This window comes from Rhinolophus sinicus, chromosome 16 (genome assembly GCF_057876585.1).
Source record: "Rhinolophus sinicus isolate RSI-liver-muscle chromosome 16, RSI-T2T, whole genome shotgun sequence".
NCBI classification, from domain to species: Eukaryota; Metazoa; Chordata; class Mammalia; order Chiroptera; family Rhinolophidae; genus Rhinolophus; species Rhinolophus sinicus.
This window is the reverse complement of record NC_142516.1, coordinates 102,155,302-102,161,827: the sequence shown is the minus strand read 5'-3', so window position 1 is coordinate 102,161,827 and position 6,526 is coordinate 102,155,302.

Sequence of the window (6,526 nt, the reverse complement as noted above, 5' to 3'; positions counted from 1 at the left end):
ATGGTGGGTGCTCAGTAAGGAAGTATTCTTCTGCACACTGACTGGGGGCTCTCTACCAAGGTTAGCTGGAAAGTTTTGACACTTTCTTTAGAAAAGGAAAGTAGAACTCCTACAAATGGGTAGATGCTATGAAATGGCACATTTGAAGCCTCATTCTACATGTGCTTTCTGGAGCTATTTTAAGAAATTGACTAATGAATTCAGTGAGATGATGGTAATAAAATGCCGCTTTCCAAACATCTTCTGTATCACACATGGTCTCCTGACAATGGAATTACAGGCCACTGAATATTCAGACTTAAAAGCCTGATAAATGTCATGACAGGAATTTTTAAGAGGCACTGGATGGCTAATATAAACAGTGGGATTCATAGTGATTACCACTGGAAGGGACAGATGCTGGCAGGCCACTTCTCTGGGCATTCTGTGACTTCAACGTGGTATCTCCCAATTGTAAGAAAGAACATTCCTGAGTGGATTGCTTAGTCACCCTAGAAAATCCCTATTTACCTTGAATCGGTTTCAACCTCTGGAACTACATTTCCCAGACCCCCTTGCAGCTACCATCACAGAAGTTGATTAAATTCATCCAGTGAAATGCACAGATGTATGGCCTGAGTTTGGAACTGAATTAAGAGGGAGAGAGGCAGCAGCATGTGACACATCCATTTTGCTAGTAATGATCAAGCAGCATAGTGTGGTTCAGCACCCAATCATTTTGATGATTACTTCCTCATCCCTGGATAACAGCTGAGGAAATGTGTTGCTGTAGCCAGAAAGGGCAGTAGCAGCAACTGCAACAGGGGAGGCTGCAGTAACACATGAACTTCAGTAGGGTGGTTCTGCTCCATATGACCTTTCAGGGGCCCACATCAGTACATGAAAACCTCTCACACCTCTGTTCACTTTCCCCAGACTGGGATTTCTATGCCAGGGATTCACTTGGAACTCACATGTCTCCCTTTCCTTCCATTCCTGTCTTTTACCTCCTATTTTCACTCTCTCCCTTAGAGATGCCAAACATTTCCATGATTTCAATGTCTTCTGTGCATGTGATTCATTATTTTCTATTTCTCTTAAACTCTAGATATAAATTTCTCATCTTTAATAATTGCACTTTGTATTTTCCTTCAAAGCAGCTCATTTCCTTATGTAGCACTGCACTGAGTAGAGGAGCGTAACAAATACATTTTACTAGCTAGGACATATGACATATCAAATTTACTTCTACGCTAGTCAGAGTAGTTAATGATAACTGGTGTAATACTGTGTTTCCCTGAAAATAAGACAGTCGGACTATCAGCTCTAATGCATTTTTTGGAGCAAAAATTAATATAAGAACTGGTATTATATTATATTTATATTATATCATATTACATCATATATCATATCATATCATATCATATCATATTATAAAATAAGACCCAGTATTATATTGTATTATACTATATTAGGCTTGGTTTTATATTATATTATATTATATTATAGACCTGGTATTATATTATATTATATTATATTATATTATATTATATTATATTATATTATATTATATTATATTTTATATTATACCTGGTCTTATAGTAAAATAAGACTGGGTCTTATATTAATTTTTGCTCCAAAAGATGCATTAGAGCTGATTGTCCAGCTAGGTCTTATATTCGGGAAAACACGGTAGTAAAACCCCATTATCTCAATGAGTTAACACAAGAAAGGTTTATTTTTCACCCTTGTGAAGTTTGATCTGGGCCAGGTGAACATCGACTCTCCTGTCACAACTCCATCTGGAACAAACAGTATTAAAGGCTATTGCCTTGGGAGGGGTATGGAGAACCACATGTCACTTCCATTCATAGTTCATTACCCATAACTGGTCACCTTGCTCCAACAACAGTGCATGAAATATTTGATGAGCACTGACTTTGTGTCATACTTATTTCTCTAAATCAGATGAAATCTGCTCTGAGCTCCACCTGTCTGTCTGATAGAAAACTTAACCTCAGCTATTATTGGAGCGCCCTCTCCTTTTTCCATAATTATTCAAGAATTCCAAGCTCTGGGTGCCAAAATTTGGAATTCCTTAGTCTCTGGCTGTCATCATTTTTATCATGCTCCACTGGTGATTCCATGTTGTTGTTGAGCACTGTCCCCAGGATGTAACTACTGGGTCATGCTGTTCCTGGTGGGCCCTGACCCCTCACAGAAGTCCTCCCTACAGGCTGATGACTCAGCAATATGCAACCATTCCTCCATGCAAGGCTGTGTATGCAAGTGGGACCTGGTCTTTGACATTCTGCCCCATATAATCTTTATTACCACAGAAAGCTCAATATTGCAGTTCTGTTCCAATTTCTGCTTTCCTAATATGACATTCCTCTCAATCCTTTCCCTTTATGGGATCACCAAGATTGTTTCCTTTCAGAGAGCCTGGTGGAGTTGAGAAAAAGAGACGTTAACAATTAGTATTATTCTTAATACCTCACTCAACACCTATATTTATTAATGGCATTATTCACCCAGTCACCTAAACTTAACTTGGTATCATCTTTGACATTTTCCTTTCTCTACATTCCATTCAAAATGTCATATTGATTTAGCCTCCAAAACACCTCATATTGTTCTTTGCTCTAACTCTTCTATTATTGTCTCGCCTTTATTATCTCATACACTAATAACCATCTAACTGATTTTTCTGTCTTCACTTCTCCCTTTTCCAAATTGTCTTGAATATTGTTTTAGTTCATAAAAAACACTATTTTCTAATCATTGAACTTATTGTAAAATATTAAATATACCTAAAAGTAGAGAGAATACCATAATGAACTTCCATGTACCCTATCACTCAGCTTAAAACAAACAATTACCAAATTTTTTTCTGTCTTGTTTTATCTACAAAAATTTCCCCCCATTTTTGTCCTGGAGTATTTAAAAGAGATTCCAGAAATAATAGTATTTAAACCAGTATGTAACGCTAACCAGCAAGAACTATGTATTATATAGTATTATCTAACACTCAGTTCATGTTAAAATGTTCCCAGTTGTCTCAAAAATATTTTTTTCTATAGGTTGCTTGAGTAAGAATCTAAAGTTCTCACAAAGAAGACATTTGTTGTATAGGCCTCTTACATATCACTAGTCTACATTTTCACATTCCCAGTTTCTTTCTATGCCAATTATTTGTTGAGAAAACTAGGTAATTTTGTCCTCTAGAATTTCCTCTTTCTGAGCTTTATTTGATGTTGTTTAACATGTTTCTCTATCTCTCTTGCATTTCCTGTAAACTGGTTAATTAGATCTGGGACCTTGATTCCATTCATTTCCAATTTTGGCAAGAGCTTGTGTTGCTGGGCATCTGTCAGGACACAAACAATGTTTGGCTGCTTCACTTTGTGATGTTGACTGAGTTACCAGTTGTAAAATTCCCCATAAATATTTCTCGTAACATTTTTAGCATCCTCTTGCCTAGATACATTATTCTAATTTAGCTGCAAATGGTATTTTTTTCTCTCTGTTTATTTTCTTCTTTACCCATTCATATATCGATGGATACCTCGGTTGCTTCCACGTTGTGGCTGTTGTAAAAATGCTGCAATGAATAGTAGGGGTCCATGTATCTTTTCAAATTAGTGTTTTCATTTTCTTTGGATAAATACCCAGAAGTGGGATTGCTGGGTTATATGGTAGATCTAATTTCAGTTTTTTGAGGAATCTCTGTACTGTTTTCCATTAGTGGCTGACCAGTTTGCAGTCCCACCAGCAGTGCATAAGAGTTCATTTTTCTCCACATCTTCACCAACACTTGTTTATTTGTTGGCTTTTTGATAATAGCCATTCTGACTGGTGTGAGGTGTTATCTCGTGATTTTGAATTGCATTTCCCTGATGATTAGTGATGGTGAACATCTTTTCATATGTCTGTTGGCCATTTGTATGTCTTCTTTGGAGAAATGTCTCTATAAGTCCTCTGCCCATTTTTTGATTGGATTGTTTATATTTTTGTTATTGAGTTCCTTATGTATTTTTTAATCAACCCCTTATCAGATATATCTTTTGTAAATATATCCTCCCATTCAGTTGGTTGTCTTTTCATTTTGTTGATGGTTTCCTTTGCTGTGTAGAAGCTTCTTAGTTTGATGAAACCCATTTGTTTGTTTTTGCTTTTGTTTCCTTGCTCAAGGGGACATATCCAAAAAGATATTACTAAGATCGATGTCAAATAGTTTAATATCTATGTTTTTCATCTAACAGTTTTATGGTTTCAGGTCTTACATTTAAGTCTTTAATCCATTTTGAATATGTTTTTGTATATGGTGTAAGCAAGTAGTCTAATTTTATTATTTTGCATGTACTTGTCCAGTTTTCCCAACACCACTTGTTGAAGAGACTGCCATTTCTCCATTGTATGTTCCTGTCTCCTTTGCAATAGATCAATTGACCATATAATCGAGGGTTTATTTCTTGGCTTTCTAGTCTGTTCCATTTATCTGTGTCTGTTTTTATGCCAGTACCATATTGTTTTGATTATTATAGTCTTGTAGTATAGTTTGAAATCAGGGAGCATAATACCTCTAACTTGTTTTTGTTTCTTAATATTACTTTGGCTATTCATGGTCTTTTGTGATTCCACGTAAATTTTAGGATTATTTGTTCTAGTCTTGAGAAGAATGCCATTGGTATTTTGAAAGGTATTGCACTGAATCTGTAGATTGCTTTGGGTAGTATGATCATTTTAATGATAGTAATCCTGCCAATCCGTGAACACGGTATATCCTTCCATTTATTTGTGTGCTTTTCAATTTTATTCTCCAGTGTTATAGTTTTCAGAGGATAGGCCTGTCACTTTCTTGGTTAAATTTATTCCTAAGTATTTTATTATTTTTGATGCAATTGTAAATGGGATTGTTTTCTTAATTTCTCCTCCTGTTCATTTGTCATTAGTGTACAGAAATGTGACTGATTTCTACATATTTTTGTATCCTGATACGTTATTGAATTAATTTATTAATTCTATTAGTGTTTTTTTTTTTTTTTTTTGGTGGATTCTTTAGGATTTTCTATATATAGTATCATGTTATCTTCAATTATGACAGTTTTACTTCTTTCTTTCCAATTTGGATGACTTTTATTTCCTTTCCTTCTCTATTGCTGTGGCTAGGACTTCCAATACTATCTTGAATAATGGTGGAGAGAGTGGGCATCTTTGTCTTGTTCCTGATTTTAGAGGAAAATATTTCGGTTTTTCACCCATGTTATGTTAGCTGTGGGCTTGTTATATATAGCTTTTATCATGTTGAGGTAAGTTCCTTTTATAGCCACTTTGTTGAGAATTTTTTTTTTTAATTAAATTTATGGGGGGTAAAAATGTATTGGAAGTATCACTGATTAATGCTGAGCTTTTTTTTTTTAATCATAAATGGATATGGAATTTTGTAAAATGCTTTTTCTGCATGCATTGAGATTGTCATAAGATTTTCATCTTTGGTTTTGTTGATGTGATGAATCTGATTAATTCTTTTGATATTGAACCATCCTTGCATCCCTGGTATCACTCCCACTTGATCATGGTATACAATCTTTTTAATGTATATATTGTTGAATTGGGTTTGCTAGTATTTTGCTGAGAAGTTTCTGTTTCTTCCTGGTTTAGTCATGAAAGGTCGTATATTTCTAGAAATGTATTTATTTCATTTAGATTGTCCAATTTGTTGGCATATAACTGTTCATAAAAAATCCTTTGTATTTCCATTTTGTCAGTAGTAATCTCTCCTCTTTCATTTTCAATTTTGTTTTATTTGGGTTCTCTTTTTTTCTTGATGAGTCTTGGTAGATGTTTGTCAGTCTTATTTATCCTTTCAAATAACTAGCTCTCTGTTTCATTGATTTTTTTTTGTTAGTTTGTTTATTTTTATAGCCTCTTATTTATTTATTTCCTCTCTGATCTTTATTATTTCCTTCCTTCTACTTCTTTGGATTTTGTTTGTTCTTTTTCTAGTTCCTTTAGGTGTAAAGTTTTATATTTTATTTGGGATTTTTCTTACTTCTTGAGGTAAGCCTGTATAGAATTGCTTTTGCTGCATTCCATAAATTTTGTAAAGTTGTGTTTTCATTTTCGTTGTCTCAGGTAGTTTTTAATTTCCTGTTTAATTTCCTCTTTGATCCATCAGTTGCTTAATTTCCATAGCATGTTGCTTAATTTCCACAAATTTGTGTTTTTTCCCCCAGTTTTCTTCCTGTACTTGATTTCTAGTTTTATGCCATTATGATTAGAAAGTATGTTTGATATAGTTTTAATCTTCTAGAGTTTATTGAGGATTTTTGTGTGGCCTAATATGTGATCTACCCTGGAAAATGTTCCATGTGCTCTTGAGGAAAATGTGTGATCTGCAGTGTTTGAATGAAATGGTCTAAAAATGTCTATTAAGTCAATCTGGTCTATTGTGTCATTTGAGGCCATTATTTCCTTATTAATTTTCTGTCTGGATGTTCTAGCCATTGTGATAAGTGGCGTATTAATGTCTCCAGCCATTATT